The sequence below is a fragment of the Onychomys torridus genome, chromosome 18, assembly GCF_903995425.1.
Source record: "Onychomys torridus chromosome 18, mOncTor1.1, whole genome shotgun sequence".
NCBI classification, from domain to species: domain Eukaryota; kingdom Metazoa; phylum Chordata; class Mammalia; order Rodentia; family Cricetidae; genus Onychomys; species Onychomys torridus.
In genome coordinates this window covers 5,261,103-5,270,624 of record NC_050460.1, presented here as the reverse complement: position 1 = coordinate 5,270,624, position 9,522 = coordinate 5,261,103, and the positions used below count along the sequence as shown (strand labels likewise).

The 9,522-nt window shown below is 52.4% G+C and overlaps 1 long non-coding RNA gene across 2 annotated transcripts; it reads right to left on the bottom strand.

The window, feature by feature from the left end:
- Window positions 1-1,471: 1,471 nt before the first annotated feature.
- LOC118569316 lies at window positions 1,472-8,864 on the bottom strand. Of its 2 annotated transcripts, none has more exons than XR_004943065.1 (3): window positions 7,969-8,864; window positions 4,267-4,370; window positions 1,472-2,245 (listed from the first exon to the last, which is right to left on the bottom strand). It is a non-coding gene; the product is annotated as an uncharacterized LOC118569316 (long non-coding RNA). The 2 variants fall into 2 exon arrangements; XR_004943066.1 differs by having other exon boundaries at window positions 1,472-2,241.
- Between the last annotated feature and the right edge of the window lie 658 nt (window positions 8,865-9,522).

The window sequence follows — 9,522 nt, the reverse complement described above, 5'->3', positions numbered from 1 at the left end:
CTGGCTCCACTTCCCTGCTGCTGGAAGGACTGAGCATGCTCACGGGTCTGCTAGACAGCCTAGGCTGTCTCACTCAACCTTTATGTAACTTGGCCCTTGTGAGCTCACATTTGCCAATGCTGGGCCAGGCCTGTACAGTTGGTATTCAAAATAATGGCACCTCTGGGAAAACAAGGCCCCGTGATGTCTACTTCAAAGGGTAATTGATGATAAAACACCTGGGAGTGCTTGAGGGTCTTCAGACACTTGAAGGGCAAAACAGAAAGCGTTTGGTTGGTGGCTAGGTATTGGCTAGTCCACTGGGCCCAGGGCGGATCTGTGGGAAACTGCTAGGTGGTGGGTGGTGTATGAATGATACATCCATGGGTATTCAAAGCATAGAACTAGAAGCCAGGGCCCTCCATAGAGAATGAAGAAGTTCACATCTATCCAGTATGGAGTACTTATTGAGCACCTACTGTGTGCCAGGTACCTTCTCAGGTCTCACACTGGACTCAATGACAAATATTCTTGTTCATCTGGATTCACGTGGCCTGTGGGGTTTTAAAGGGACAAAGACCACGTGACAAAGTCAAACTCATGCCCATGGAGACAAATGTTAAGGAGCACAGATAGAAATCTAGTCATCAGGTTCCCTGTCTGGGAGTCTGTCTTCCCTTACCACCCTCTCCCTCTCTATTGGTACCACACCTGGCACCTGACCCCAGCCTGGCTTCCAGCCCATCACACTAACACACAATAACAGAGACAAGGTGCAGGGAAGAGCATCAAGGCCTCCAAGTTTGTCCTTTTCCATTGAAAGATTCTGGATCTCACACAGAGGCTGTTGCCAGGTCCAAGTCAGTGACTCTGGAGCCCTGGCGCTCCTGGGATTCCTGCGAAGATCCCCACCCACAGATCCTTAGAGTGCTGCCCAGGCCAGGGATGTGGGAGTTCTGGTGGTCTTCACACAGAGCCCAGCCTGCCTGATTTTATCCCAACTCCCAGAAGAGTTCCAGGCAGGAGAAAATAGGGGCTCAGCAGGTGTTCTGTTCAGCAGCTCTGGTCTATACCCCCCCAACTCTGCGTGGGAGTTCAGCACCCTAATCAGATGAAGACTTTGAGTTTTCTGGCCCTGTGGGCACCACCTGAGCACTTCATTCTCTTGATCATTGCCCAGACCCTGACACAGGTATAGTAGTTTGAAAGAAAATAGACCTCAAAGGGAGTGGCCTTGTAGGAGCAGGTGTGGTTTGGTTGGAGGAAGTGTGTCATTATGGAGGCGGGCTTTGAAGTCTCACATATGCTCAAGATTCTGTCCAGTGTTTGAGTCTACTTCCTGTTACCTTCTGATCAAGATGTAACCAGCACCACGTCTGCCTGATGCCACCATGTTCCCCGCCACAATAATAATGGACCAAAACCTCTGAACTATAAGCTTCCCCCTCAATTAAATGTTTACTTTATAAGAGTTGCCATGGTCATGGTGTCTCTTCACAACAGAAACTCTAACTCTGACACCAGGTCTCCTTCCTGGGCACCCTCGCAGGTGTATCTATCCTGTCACATGCAGGACACATGCAGTGGAAGATAGCCAAGAATATGGCTGCTCTGATTTCATTTCTGTTGAGATGGTAAAATATCCTGACCTGCTAGAGCAGGAAAGGCTGATTTAGCTCACAACTCCAGGTTACAGTCCATGGTTGTGGAGAAGTCAAGGCAGGAACATTCAGCAGCTGGTCACACTCACAGACAGGAGCAGAGAGGATGCACCATGGATCCTTGCTGGCTTGCTGTCTCTCATTACTTGGTGAGTTCAGGACCCAGCCTGCAGAATGACACCCCCACAGTGGGTGGTTCAGTTATCAATTAAGACCCTCATCCACGTACCCACAGGGCAACTTGACCTAGATAATCCCCCACTCTAGACTCTTTCCAGGTTGTGTTGAAAGGCAGCCTTCTTCCACATGCATGTGTCAGGAGAAGCCTTCCTTCCAGAGACTCTTGACTTCCCAGCACCGCCATGGGCTGGGCACCAAAGGAGTAAACACTCCTCCCTTCATTCCTGGGGTTGTGGCCGTCATCCCCAGAGAATTCCTCCAGGTAGTCCATTGCACAGACACAAAGTCAAGGCCACAGAAGGGAGCCTGGTCGTTGTCTCAAAGATCACAGCCAGTTGTCTCAACGTGGGGCCATCTTGCGAAGGAGTTGCCTTATGGGCTTTGCTCTGCTTCCCTCCAGTCCTTCTCTGTCAGTCTCTTTCTGCCTTAGGAAGACATGAGAGATTGCTAAGGGGAGGTGGTGAAATGCTCCCACATGATTCTGAACAGCCTAACCTGGACCAGACCTCCCTGTCTGGACACCCCTCTGCCATACCTATCCCTGCTACCCAGGCCCTTAAGGGCAGAGCTCAGAGCATCTTGTTGCTGTTTTTGTGAATCTTCAATGATAATTATATGTATAAAATTCGATTGCTTAAACCGTTCAGGATTAATCGGCACCAACACACGGAGCTGCACTTTGCCTGTAATTAGCGATTCCCTGGCAAATGCATTTTGCAAAATAGCACTTGATTTTAATAACAGGCTGTTAGTATTAGAACGCTGTGCCCACTTCCTTTCAAATTGTCAAAGAAGCCCCCATTCCTGGTGCCCTGGGCTGTGCTGAGGACCCCTTCCGGGAAAGTGGTCTTAGAGGCAGGGCTAAAGACCCCTACTCCGTTCCCATCTTTCAGGGCCACCAAGATCTCAGCTGCTGGCAGATTCCCATCGTCCATCCTTTCTCCTTCCTCTGTTCAGCACAGACACCCCCACTTGCCAGTGACAGCCCCTTCTCCCTTGCCTTCCCTCTGACTCTGGGGTCCTCTCTTTGGCAACAGCAGCTGTCCACCTTTGGTGGACTCTTTCTGCCTCCCTCCAGTCTTCTCTCTCTTTCTAGCAGCTTCTCCAGCCCTGCTGTCTGTTTGCTCTGCTTCTGCACTTCCCTCTGTGGGGCTGGGTTTGTACTGCCCTCCTCACCTTCCCAGGTCAGAAAGGAGACAACACAACCCTGCCCCCTTGAGCACACTCAAAGTGTGTTAAGGACAGGTCCCATAGTTTCCCAAGGCACAGCCATGGGTGAGCATCTGCCATTGAGACCAGGAGTGTGGAGTAGGAGGTGAGGTTCTGGTGTGGCAGCTGCCAGCCTCTCCTTCCTCCTGATGTCCAGGCCTCCAGAGTCCTCTTTCCTCGCTAGGCCTGTTGTCAGCACAAAGCCAGCTGCCTGGCCATCTCTGAGTGTGTGAAGCACCAGAGTGACCACGAAATGGACTTTCCTGTGGGGGTGGGCTGTTAGAGAAAGTGCAGGAGGCGGAAGAGCTCTGGCAGGGTATTGCAGATGGCTGAGTGGTAAGGCAGGTGCCAGGTCTGTAAAGAAGGGCTAGGGTGCAAACCTGGACTTTCCTCTTCTTCCCCTGCACCCCTGGAGGATCTCAGAGCAGACCTAATTATTTTCCCACAGCCTCCCCCTCAGTGGCCAGTGTAGATACTCCAGCCGTCCTTGCTATCCCTTGACACCTCCAGCACCTGCCTCTCTGGCTCACATCTTCACGATGATGCATGCTGTCCCCTCGGCCTGTCTCTGCTACTCCCCAACCTCCAGGACCGCTGTGGGTCAGAACTGCAGCACCAGCTGGACTTCCTGTTTCCTGCTTCTTGCTAGTGAGGAAGGTCTCCTGTGGCTCTAAAAGGTTCTATCTAGAGCTAAAACTGGGTTTCATGGATATATTGCTTCAAATCCCTTCTGAGTCTCTGTTGTCTCAGAGCCCAAGTGACACCCCCCAGCCCACCCAGTCTTTACACACAGACAGGTCAGGTTGTTCCCAGGACCATGATTCCCGGAAACCTTTCTCTGTCCTTCTGCTGCTACACATTCCAGAGTAAATACGTTTTAGTGTCTGCAACTGTGCTTGGCATATGGACTCTGCACAGTGTTTGTTGACTGAATGATGAATCTCAAATGGGGAGTCATCATTCCCCAGATCTTCTCTGGAAGCTTCTCCCACCGTACCCTGGACTCACTGCTCTCCGTGTGTGTGTGTGTGTGTGTGTGTGTGTGTGTGTGTGTGTGTGTGAGAGAGAGAGAGAGAGAGAGAGAGAGAGAGAGAGAGAGAGAGACAGAGAGAGAGACAGAGAGAGAGACAGAGAGAGACAGAGACAGAGAGAGACAGAGACAGAGAGAGACAGAGAAAGAAAGAGAGACAGAGAGACAGAAAGAGACTATATTAACTGGGCACTTTTGACTACTCACCTTTTCTGCTGTGATAGGAAAACACGTCTTTGGTACTGGTCAGCTCACACTGTAGGACAAGCCACCCAAGCACTAGGCCATCCAGTGTTCAAATCTTGATCCTCCTTGTATCAAGAGAGACAAGTCATTTCAAATTCTCTAGACATATTGGTGAGTTTATATGTTGAATATTCATTCATTCAGAGTACAAGCACCTACTACGTGCCAAACACTGTTCTAACCACTGCAGATATGACCGTGAAGGAGACTCATGAGCTGTCGAAACGGCACAACTCAGCATCTGCATCCTCTGTCTTCCTAGATCTCTTGTTAGTAACCCCAGGCTTCCCCTTGGTCAGGTTTTTCTCCATATACCCCTCCATATACCCCTCCACATCCCCTCCATATACCCCTCCATATCCCCTCCATATACCCCTCCACATCCCCTCCATATACCCCTCCACATCCCCTCCATATACCCCTCCACATCCTCTCCATATACCCTCCATATACCCCTCCACATCCTCTCCATATACCCTCCATATACCCCTCCACATCCCCTCCATATACCCTCCATATACCCCTCCACATCCCCTCCATATACCCCTCCACATACCCCTCCACATCCCCTCATATACCCCTCCACATAACCCTCCACATCCCCTCCATATACCCTCCATATACCCCTCCACATAACCCTCCACATCCCCTCCATATACCCTCCATATACCCCTCCACATCCCCTCCACATACCCTCCATATACCCCTCCACATCCCCTCCATATACCCCTCCACATCCCCTCCATATACCCTCCATATACCCCTCCACATCCCCTCCATATACCCTCCATATACCCCTCCACATCCCCTCCATATACCCTCCATATACCCCTCCACATCCCCTCCACATCCCCTCCATATACCCCTCCACATCCCCTCCATATACCCCTCCATATACCCCTCCACATCCCCTCCATATACCCCTCCACATCCCCTCCATATACCCCTCCACATCCCCTCCATATACCCTCCATATACCCCTCCACATCCCCTCCATATACCCCTCCATAACCCCTCCATATACCCTCCACATCCCCTCCATATACCCTCCATATACCCCTCCACATCCCCTCCATATACCCTCCATATACCCCTCCACATCCCCTCCATATACCCTCCATATACCCCTCCACATCCCCTCCATATACCCTCCACATCCCCTCCATATACCTCTCTATATACCCCTCATATACCCCTCCATATACCCCTCCATATACCCTCCATATACCCCTCATATACCCTCCACATCCCCTCCATATACCCTCCATATACCCTCCACATCCCCTCCATATACCCTCCACATACCCCTCCATATACCCCTCCATATACCCTCCACATCCCCTCCATATACCCCTCCATATACCCTCCACATCCCCTCCATATACCCTCCATATTCCCCTCCATATACCCTCCATATACCCCTCATATAGCCCTCCATATACCCTCCACATCCCCTCCATATACCCCTCCATATACCCTCCACATCCCCTCCATATACCCCTCATATAGCCCTCCATATAACCATCCATATACCCTCCACATCCCCTCCATATACCCCTCATATAGCCCTCCATATAACCATCCATATACCCTCCACATCCCCTCCATATACCCCTCCATATACCCTCCACATCCCCTCCATATACCCCTCATATAGCCCTCCATATAACCATCCATATACCCTCCACATCCCCTCCATATACCCTCCATATACCCCTCCATATACCCCTCCACATGCCTCTCCATTGCCAGGGAAGTCCCTGATCCCTACTCCTGTCCCCTCTGCTCTGTCACCTGCCCCAACCTGTCTGCCTCTGGCTCACTTGGGACACACTTGGTATACTTGGTTAGTATATGTAAACCAGAGGTAAGAGCCACATCCCATTCATCAGTCCTCGGTGCTTGGAATACAGTAAACATCAATATACGCATGGTTGAGTGGGCGTAAAGTAATGGCTGAGTGTATCCCGAATTATCTCATCTCATATGAGCACCATCCATGCAGAGATGCTGGAAAATGACACCTGCTGGCTTCCATAGGAGAGAGAATCCCTACTCGACACCTGTGTCCCATAGGTCTCCCTGTGAGCGGATCAGCCTTGGAGGTGGGGTCCCTAAGACAACCCAAAACTCCACTGAGCACCAACCTCCATGTGTTGCACAATTCACTGGATTTTGGGGCCTTCAGTTTCCCTTTTTGGAGATTCTAGTAGTACTGACTTCAAAGGGATGTCGAACAAATGTTAGTTGTCAACTGTGTTGCAAGGCATAGGAGAGAAAACAGGGAATGAAATAAAATCAGCCTAGCAGAGACGAGCAAAGCCAGGAAGATGCTCAGCACAGCATCCAGGCCACAGGCAGTGGGCATGTTCTTGTTGCCAGCTGATGCAAAGCTATCATTTTGTAGATGATATGGTCATTCGGCAGTTGAGGACAGACCTGGGAGTCGCAGCCAAGTAACTGGTGTCCCAACAGGCCTCAGGGCTAGTGTACCACTGCCTGCTTCTATTTGGAGAGGAAAATGAGATGTCTGGGGCAGAGGTTGGTGATAGGTGAAATACTAACCTGATGATCCCTGTTCCTCTCTCAGTGATTCACTTTCTGACAGTCATCCAATTGTTGAAGCAGAAATACCCCCCTGTCTTCTCCCCAGCTCTCCCACAACACACAGGGCTGTTGCTTGTGCCCCAGTGTCTCCGCCCATGCATAGGTGTGAGGGACAGTGGAGCAAGCCTGCAAGTGTTAGAGGTGAGCCACAGGGAGAGGTACTGGACAGGCAAGACATGTACGTCTCCTGTTTCTGTTCAGAACCCTCATCAGACTGTAGCACAACACCTTGCCAGCATCTAGTGATGTTCTCTGAGGAAGCTGCCATCAGGCCCACCCAAGAAGGGCGTAAATTAGGGGGCGTCGTTTGCTTCCTCACCCACAGATTTCTTCATAGACCATGTGAGATCTTTCTCATCTTCCTCTCTCCTGTGTTGCACGCAGGACAGTCCATGTCCTCACCCCTCCTGTGACTCCACCTCCACCTCAGCCCGCCCCTCCCCCTGTAACCCCACCTCCACCTCAGCCCGCCCCTCCCCCTGTGACCCCACCTCCACCTCAGCCCGCCCCTCCCCCTGTAACCCCACCTCCACCTCAGCCCGCCCCTCCCCCTGTGACCCCACCTCCACCTCAGCCCGCCCCTCCCCCTGTGACCCCACCTCCACCTCAGCCCGCCCCTCCCCCTGTAACCCCACCTCCACCTCAGCCCTTCCCTCCCCTCCTGTGACCCCACCTCCACCTCAGCCCTTCCCTCCCCTCCTGTGACCCCACCTCCACCTCAGCCCTTCCCTCCCCTCCTGTGACCCCACCTCCACCTCAGCCCTTCCCTCCCCTCCTGTGACCCCACCTCCACTTCAGCCCGCCCCTCCCCCTGTGACCCCACCTCCACCTCAGCCCTTCCCTCCCCTCCTGTGACCCCACCTCCACCTCAGCCCTTCCCTCCCCTCCTGTGACCCCACCTCCACTTCAGCCCGCCCCTCCCCCTGTGACCCCACCTCCACCTCAGCCCGCCCCTCCCCTCCTGTGACCCCACCTCCACCTCAGCCCGCCCCTCCCCTGTGACCCCACCTCCACCTCAGCCCGGGCTCAGGCCTTTTAGAGACCAAGTATTCTTACAAGGTAGCAGACTTGGACATGGATTTCATGTACTTGGCAGTCTTTGGTGGATGGAGAACTTGCGATGGGGAACTAGGGGAAGCTTTTTCGGCTATCAGCGCACCAGATGACCTGGACTGTTGATCCTCAGAGAAAGAACACAAGCCCTTGGTGTTGGTGTAGCCAGTATATCCAAAGTGCCTGGAGCAGGGCCCGGTAAGCAGCAGACAAGTGAGGATGGGAGGAGCCCAGAACACCTGTCCTAAGAAGTGAATCCTGCACCGAGGTCCCCACCCTGTTCCGTGCCCTGCTGACTGGGGTAGGGAATAAGCTCCCAAGAGGCCAAAGTGTTTCTGCAAGATGGTACAACAAATCTAGCTCAGATTTGGGGACTCTCCCATCTGGCCACTCCACGATCTTTGTCTGCAGTGGTGTGAGCACACATGTGCAAGTGTGTACACATATGTGTGCCAGCCAGAAGACAGTCTCAGCTGCTGTTCCTTGGGGACAGTGAACCTTCCTTTGGAGACAGGGTCTCTCTCATTGGTCTGGAACAGGCACATCCCAGGGAGCTGGTTACCTCCCCAGCTCTGGAACTGAGAGTTCCTTTCACCACGCTGGTCCTGTTGCTTGTGAGGTTGCTTGTGAGGTTGGCTGTCTTCCCAGCCCAGACTCCATGATCTTATCAGAATCTGCCTTGAGTGTGGGTGAGTAGAGAGGGTTGTGGGAGGAAGGAGAAGCCAAGCGGACTGACAGGAACTGGGTGGACTCCAGGGAGAGAGTCCTTTTAGGCAGGTGATTTTCTAATTAGCAAAATAGGTGGAGTCAGTCAGAGATGGTTGCAAATTAAATCGGGTGGCCTCTCCTTGTCCTCTCAAGTGGTGCTTAGAGCCACAGCCTCTCTGGCTCAGTGTCTTCCTGTTTCCTTATGGACATTTTGGTCTATGGAAAACCAAAAACCTGGTGACCCTCCAGCACCTGCCTTGGTCTTAGTGGTTTTAATGTCAATGATAACAGAAGGTGAGATGGGACGTCCAAGACCCTTGGCAGAAGCAAGGGCGAGTGGTTCCTGAGCCTTGTCAAGGGATACAGAAGGCAGAGGCTGGGTTCCTGAGACGACCCCACAGTAAGTGGCTATGTCCCCTGCCGTCGTGAGCTTTCACCAAGACTGTAGTTGGGATGTGTGGTCTTATTTGGGAGAATTTCCCATGAAACAGATGTGATATGAGATGATAGCCGAAGAGCAGGGAATGAGGGGGCTTGCCAGACACCTACCCCTACGAGCACCGGGGATTCACTTAGCCTCACAGGGCACCCTAGCAGCCAGCAAGGAGGGAGCCTCAAATTATAGCCAGCAAGGGCTGAGTTAGCACGGGTGTTTGTGTTTCTGCTGGCATCGATGGTCTAGGACTTCTTGTGTTGTGGGGAATGCTAACTCCCTGCCGCTTTGGACCTTTCATACAGACCAGCAAAGTGGCTCTGGTATGAAGGAAGCCTCCAAGAAGAAAAGTGCATTTGCTGGCTATTGGGAGCCGCATAGTGCCATGAAGAGGCAAAAGGAGTCAGGGGCCATCA